General features: G+C 45.4%; 1 pseudogene; it reads left to right on the plus strand.

The window, feature by feature from the left end:
- The first annotated feature begins 5,824 nt into the window (after positions 1-5,824).
- Positions 5,825-7,309, plus strand: LOC142447915 (elongation factor 1-alpha 1 pseudogene; annotated as a pseudogene).
- Positions 7,310-7,944: the final 635 nt, after the last annotated feature.

The raw sequence follows: 7,944 nt of genomic DNA on the forward strand, positions 1-7,944 counted from the left end.
TAGTGGTTCAAAACCACTTGGAGGCACTGTGGCAGGTAGGCCTGATGATCTACTTCGGAAAGATCATAGCCTTGTAACCCCTCTGAGCACATTCTACTGTGACATGCACGGGCTCCTCAGGGTTCAGAATCGACTGACTGGGAACTAGTTACTAGCTCCTTAAATATTCTAGAATACTCAGGTACTAGCAAGTGAAATAACACCCTATGTTCTTCTGTCCCACGAAGACTTACGGACCATGCGCTGTCTGGTTCTGGGACCAGGAGAGCGACGATGACAGACACAGTCTTTGCCTCATGGAGCTGACAGTCTAGCAGGGGCAGGAGAAAGTGGAGAGACAAACCCAAGTGGCCATGAGAATTCTGGTGGAGGTTAGTGCTCTCACGACAAGATGGTAACAGGACAGAGAATGACTGGAGGGAGGGGTCTCCTTGAGAAGGTGGTCAGAGAAGGCCTCTCTGGGAAGGTGACACTTCAGGTGAGATCCCGCGGTGAGGAGAAGCCATCCACATAGATGAAAGGCCTCGGAGAAAAATTATCCAGCGCAAATCCCCTGAGGGGGAGAGATGTGGGAGTATGCCAAATCCAGCAAGAGAATCATGGTAGTCTGGAGCAGGGAGTGTGGAGAGGAACATGCAAGGACAGCTTACCCAATACGCAGGGTGAAAAGAGGCAGACTATCCAATAAACAAGGTCAAGCCCATAGCAATTTCACGGGAGTTTCACCACATCAGTACAACTGCTCACCGTAGGTTAATAAGGAAGTGGCCTCCCCTTGCCTACTAGGTCCTGGCCAGGGACTGTGGGTTTGAAAAGACGCTTTGATTCAGTAGGCAGGTGCTGTGAGCTTGGGAGAGAGACAGCTGTCAGAGCTGGACACCGAGTGTCTGATGTGGTGAGAAAATCTGAACCTGTTCACTGGATTATGACGTAAGCACTGTTTACCTGAATTGTTGGGTCACTCATGACAAAGGTGGAGCTGAAGAAAAGCAGAGGTCAGATGGTGGGGGACCTGAAGGCCCCCGAAAAGAGCCAAGAGAGCTCTCTGAGCACAACTAAGGCACAGAGGGGGTTTGAGGAAGAGAGTGGTATTTTATTCTGATATGTATATATTGAGACCATCATCCTACAGTGGGAGTGAGCTCAAGAGAAAGAACCCCACCTTCATAGCCGAATTCTCATGCCCTCTGGGGTGTCCAATCAGTGTTTGGCAAGGAGCGCGGAGTTGCAGACCAGGTACCGTGTCTAAGAAACTTGCAGTCTTTTCACCTTCTCTGTGCTTGCTGTTTCTTGTAACTCTATGCTCTGTAAAATCCTCAAACCTTATGAATTTGCCTTTAGAGTAGGGGGAGGCAGCTGGTCACCAGGAGGTGGCAGCTGTGGTCACGAAGAGAGTCAGTCAAGACCCCAGGTCCAGCAGAACAGAACCAAAAACAAAATGGAAGGAAACCCCAGAACCAGCAGGTTTGTGTTTGAAGAGACGTGGAAAGGGAGAGGAAAAGAGAGATTGTACATCTACGTCAGTGGCTCTCAACCTTCCTCGGGCTGCGACCCTTTCATACAGGTCCTCATGTGGTGGTGACCACCCCCCCCAACCATCAAATTATTTTCATTGCTACTTCATAACTGTCATTTTGCTGATGTTATGAATTGGGTGACCTTTGTGAAAGGGTCGTTTAACCCCCAAAGGGATTGCACCCCACAGGTTGAGAACCACTGACCTAATTTTACTCATTTAATTCCATGTGTAGCTTATCCTAGAATTTTATAGCTCAGCTCTTTCCAACAGGATCCAATTATGTTGTCTAATTAACACCTATACATCACTTACCAATGTCAACCCACTCTTTCCTGGATTTTGGCACTGGGAGCCTCCACGGGCAGTGGATTTCATTGGCAATAAGGAACTCACGTAAGGTACGTAGGACGCAAGGATGGAAAGCAGGTTTACGAAGACGTTATCCTCTTACATTGTGGAAATTTCCGAGGTAGAAACTCCAACAGGAAAGCCACTGGTGTGCAGCGTTGGACCTGGGAGAGTAAGGCAGGATTTGGGGCAGTTGTGAAAGGAAACCAGTCTGAATACAGAAGAAGAGCACATCAGTGACACTGTTCTTAATTTTTTTTTCCCTTACAAAGATTACAGATGTCTTAGTGACCCGGGCTGCTATAACAGAAATGCCACACATGGATGGCTTTAGCAAACAGCCATATATTTTCTCAAAGTTTCTTAATGTTATGGCTAGATGCTACTCATGACTCATAGTGACCCTATGTACAACAGAACAAACAAATGGCTTTGTGCCATCCTCAGAATGCTTGTGAGGTGGGAGCCCATAAAGTCACTGTGCTAATCCATCTCATTGTGGCGGGGGGTGGGGGTGTCAGTCTAGGTAGACTAGAGAAACAAATCCACAGAAACTCTTCGATGTATAAGAGAGTTTTCTATAAAGGGCAAGTGTACATTCAGAAAGCATCCCAACCCAGTGCTGTCCAAGCCCATAAGTCTAACATCAGCCCATATGTCTGACACCGATATATAAAGTTCTCCTTTAGTCTCACAAAACACATGCAATGATGCCGACTGCAGGAAGTGAGCCTTGCCAGCTGAAGCAGGGAACTGGCTAAGGCAGCTGCACCCTGGTTAGACCATCAGAAAGCAAGAGCCCCCAGAACTAGAAAGGTGAGGCTAACCAAGCCATTTATCTCTCCGCCCTTTAATTAATCCCACATGTGTTTTTCAGCCAGGTTAGCACAATAAATCTTAACTATCTCAAGGGCCTTCTTTTTCACTGATCCTCTACCAAGCATGGTGCCCTTTTCCAGGGACCGGTGCCTTCAGATAACAGGTCCAAAGCATGTGAGAAGTCTTGCCATTCTCACTTCTAAAGAGCATTCAGGTCGTATTACTTCCAAGACAGACTTGTTTTTTCTTCTGGCAATCTATGGTATATTCCATATTCTTGCCAACATCATAATTCAAATGCATCAATTCTTATCAGGTTTTCCTCATTCACTTCTCAGCTTTCACATGCATGTGACCGGGTGGAAAATTTTATGGCTTAGGTCAGATGCACCTTAATCCTCCAGTCTTTACTCTTCACATTAAAGCAGTCGTTTGCATGATGGTGGGGCAGGAGAGAAGGAACAGGAAATAGAGGAAAGAGCTAGAAGTTAAAAGGTATAGAGAGAGGTATAAATATAGACTTGTGTATATATGTACATATAGTAATATATAAAGATAGGGGTATTGTCTATGTATATATATAGTTATATGGTAAAGCATTAAGGTAGCAGATGGGTTTTGGGCCTCTACTTAAGTCTTTCCTCAACACAAGAACACTTTATTCCAACATCATGACACTGTGTGATACCTTCCCGACCCTCACTGAAGACAAAATAGGTGCATAAACAAATGTGGTGAAGATAGTTGATGGTGCCTGGCTATTAAAAGAGGTCTTAAAGGCTTGAAGTTAAACAAGCAGTCATATAGCAGGAAAGCAACTAAGTCCACATGGAAGCAGCCCACCAGCCTGAGTGATCATGAGGTGTCAACAGGATCAGGTATCAGAAGATCAAAAACAAACAATCATATTTTTGTGAAGAAGAGGGGTCAGAGTGGAAACCCAAAGCCCATCTGCTGATAACTGGATATTTCCTCACAGAAGGGACATATGGAAGGGATGACTTATCCAGGGTGCAGTACAGCACCGACAAAATATAGAACGTTCCTCTAGCTCTTTAATCCTTCCTCCCCCCACTATCATGGCCCAGTTATATCCCACAAATCCTGCTAGCCCAGCATATATCCATTGGTACAGTAAGAGCTTTTGACACATGAAATCCAGGATAAACACCTCGGAAACTGTGATGGGAGTAATGATTCCATGAGGGCATGGGAAGGTGGGGGAGGGGAAAGGGGTGATGGATGCATAACCCCCCTCAAGGGGGGGTGAATAACAGAAATCTGGCTGAAGGGATACATTGGATGGTATAAGATTTGAAAAATAATAACATGTAATTTGTGAAGGGTTCAAGAGGGTGGTAAGATGGGGAGGGAGGGATAAGAGGAACTGGTATCAAAGGGCTTACGTAGAAAGTGCTTTGAAGTGATGATGACAGCATCTGTACAAGTTCTCCTGACATCATTGATTTATGGATTGTTGTAATATCTGGAAGAGCCCCTAAAAAGGTGATCAGTTAAAAATAAATAAATCCCCCCTCATAAAATGATTAATAAACGAAAATTTAAATAAATAAAAATAAAGTGGTCTTTTGCAACAGATTTGCCCCATGCAATATGCCGTTTGATTTTTCTTGACTCTTGCTTCCATGAATGTTGATTGTGGGTCCAAGTGAAATAAACTCCTTGACACTGTCAATAGTTTCTCGGTTCTGGAATTTCCATTTCTCACCTTGTTTCCCATACTTTGTTGTGATCCACACAAAGGACTTTGGCTCAGCAGCAAAACACAAGTAGACATCCTTCTGATGTTTGCTACCTTCAGCCAAGAGAGACTGAGGTCAGCAATGACACCCCTTTCTGAATCCAGCGTGGAATTTTAGCAGCTGTTGATGAACTGCTGCAACAATTGTTGAAGTACCCTCAACAACATTTTAATCTGTGCTTTGAATGGTGTTGTCGAATAGTTTCTGCATTCTAGTTGGCAGTATTCTTTTGCAATGGGCACAGATATGGACCTCTTCCAGTTGGTTGGCCAAGTAGCTGTTTTCCAAGTTTCTCGGTGTAGATGAACGAGGGCTTACAGCACTGCATTAGCTTGTTGACATATTTCAATGAGTGTGCTGTACCCTCCGGAATACTTGCTTTATGCCAGTGCCTTCAGTACAGCGTTGACAACTTCATTATCACCAGTTCTTAATCATACGTGACCTCTTGGCATGGTTGAACGTCACCCTGTTCTTTTTGGCACAGTGACGGTGTATTCCTTTTCCAGCTTCGTTGGATGGTTCCTTCGGAGTTCAAACTTTTGCCCGTAGAATCCTTCATTACTGCAATGCAAGGTTTGAATTTTTCTACACTCCTTTTGGCATGTTCTACCCTCTCGAGTTTATAATCCCAGCTCTTTCAAATTTCATTACAGTGCTTTGCCTTTTCTTCTTGCTCTTTGAAATTTTCTGGGTTTTTATTTTCCTTCATCAGGTTGATCATCACAGTCAGTTCCCCCTTTCTCCCAATTCCCGCTACCCCACCCCCCGCCCAACCTTTACCCTACCCTCATGGTATCACTACTCTCATTATTGGTCCTGAGGGGCTTATCTGTCCGGGATTCTCCTCTCAGTACCAGTGTACATGCTCTGGTCTAGCCAGATTTGTAAGATATAACTGGGGTCATAATAATGGGGAGGGGGAGGAAGCATTAAAGAACTAGAGGAATGTTGTGTGTTTCATCAGTGCTATATTGCACCCTGGCTGGCTTATCTCTTCCTTGTGACCCTTCTGTGAAGGGATGTCCACAGATGGGCTTTGGGTCTACACTCTGACATCCCTCCTCATTTGCATCAAAATGGTTGTTTGATTTGGATCTTCTGATGCCTGATACCTGATTTCATTGACACCTTGTGATTACATAGGTTGGGGTGCTTTTTCCATGTGGGCTTTGTTGCTTCCCTGCTATATGGCTGCTTGTTTAACTTCAAGCCTTTAAGACCCCAGATGCTATATCTTGTAATAGCCAGGCACCGTAGGCTTTCTGCACCGCATTAACTTATGCTCCAATTTTGTCTCCAGCGATCATGTTAGCAAGGTAAACATCGGTGAAGAAAGCTGATGGTGTCCGGCTATCAAAAGATATAGTGGCTTTTTCGCAACGGGTTTGCCGCCAGAATATAGGTGTCGGTGAAAACCATCGCAAAAGCCTAAGCCAAAATGGGAAAGGAAAAGACCCATATCAACATCGTCGTCATTGGACACGTCGATTCTGGCAAGTCCACCACAACTGGTCACCTGATCTACAAATGTGGTGGGATCGACAAGAGAACCATCGAAAAATTCGAGAAGGAAGCTGCTGAGATGGGGAAGGGCTCCTTCAAGTATGCCTGGGTCTTGGATAAGCTGAAAGCCGAACGGGAACGTGGCATCACCATTGATATTTCCCTGTGGAAATTTGAGACCAGCAAGTACTATGTGACCATCATCGATGCCCCCGGACACAGAGACTTCATTAAAAACATGATTACAGGAACATCACAGGCTGACTGTGCTGTCCTCATCGTTGCTGCTGGTGTGGGTGAATTTGAAGCTGGTATCTCCAAGAATGGGCAGACCCTTGAGCATGCCCTTCTGGCTTACACACTGGGTGTGAAACAGTTAATTGTTGGTGTTAACAAAATGGATTCCACTGAGCCACCCTACAGACAGAAGAGATACGAGGAAATTGTTAAGGAAGTCAGTACCTACATTAAGAAAATTGGCTATAACCCTGACACAGTAGCATTTGTGCCAATTTCTGGTTGGAATGGTGACAACATGCTGGAACCAAGTGCTAATATGCCTTGGTTCAAGGGGTGGAAGGTTACCCGCAAGGATGGCAATGCCAGTGGGACCACGCTACTTGAAGCTCTGGATTGCATCCTGCCACCCACCCGCCCAACTGACAAGCGCCTGCCTCTCCAGGACGTCTACAAGATTGGTGGTATCGGGACTGTCCCTGTGGGCAGAGTGGAAACTGGGGTTCTGAAACCTGGAATGGTGGTCACCTTTGCTCCAGTCAATGTTACCACTGAAGTGAAGTCTGTTGAAATGCACCATGAAGCTTTGAGTGAAGCTCTGCCTGGGGACAATGTAGGCTTCAATGTCAAGAACGTCTCTGTCAAAGATGTTCGCCGTGGCAATGTGGCTGGTGACAGCAAAAATGACCCACCTATGGAAGCAGCTGGCTTCACTGCTCAGGTGATCATCCTGAACCATCCAGGCCAGATCAGTGCTGGATACGCACCTGTGCTGGATTGTCACACTGCACACATCGCTTGCAAGTTTGCTGAGCTCAAAGAGAAGATCGATCGCCGTTCTGGCAAGAAGTTGGAAGATGGCCCCAAGTTCTTGAAGTCTGGTGATGCTGCCATTGTTGATATGGTGCCTGGCAAGCCCATGTGTGTGGAAAGCTTCTCTGACTATCCTCCTCTGGGTCGTTTTGCTGTCCGAGACATGAGACAAACAGTTGCTGTGGGTGTCATCAAGGCAGTGGACAAAAAGGCTGCTGGAGCTGGCAAGGTCACCAAGTCTGCCCAGAAGGCTCAGAAGGCTAAATGAATATTACCCATCACACCTGCCACTCCAGTCTTAATCAGGGGTGGAAGGACGGTCTCAGCACTGTTTGTCTCAATGGCCATTGAAGTTTCATAGTAAAGACTGGTTGATGATGACAATGCATCGTAAAACTTTCAGAAGGAAAATAATGCTTGTGGACCATTGGTTTCTTTTTTGTGGCAGTTTTCAGTTATTAGTTTTTAAAATCAGTACTTTTTAAAAGGAAAACAACTTGACCAAAAATTTGTCACAGGATTTTCAGACCCATTAAAACAAAGTTTAATGAGGAAAAAAAAAAGATATAGTGTCCGGGGTCTTAAAGGCTTGAAGGTAAACAGGTGGCTATCTAGCTCAGAAGTAACAAAGCCCACATGCAAGAAGCACACCAGCCTGTGCGATCATGAGGTGTCAAAGGGATCAGGTATCAGGCATCATCAGAACAAAAAAATCATATCATTGTGAAAGAGGGGGGATGTGGGGTGGACATCCTTTGTGGAAGGGTCACGGGGAGGAGGCGAGCCAGTCAGGGTGCAGTGTAGCAATGATGAAACATACAACTTTCCTCTCATTTCTAAATGCTTTCTCTTCCACCCCCACTATCACGATCCCAATTCTACCTTACAAATCTGGCTAGACCAGAGGATGCACACTGGTACAGATAGGAACTGGAAACA

This window comes from Tenrec ecaudatus, chromosome 5 (assembly GCF_050624435.1).
Source record: "Tenrec ecaudatus isolate mTenEca1 chromosome 5, mTenEca1.hap1, whole genome shotgun sequence".
Taxonomy (NCBI): domain Eukaryota; kingdom Metazoa; phylum Chordata; class Mammalia; order Afrosoricida; family Tenrecidae; genus Tenrec; species Tenrec ecaudatus.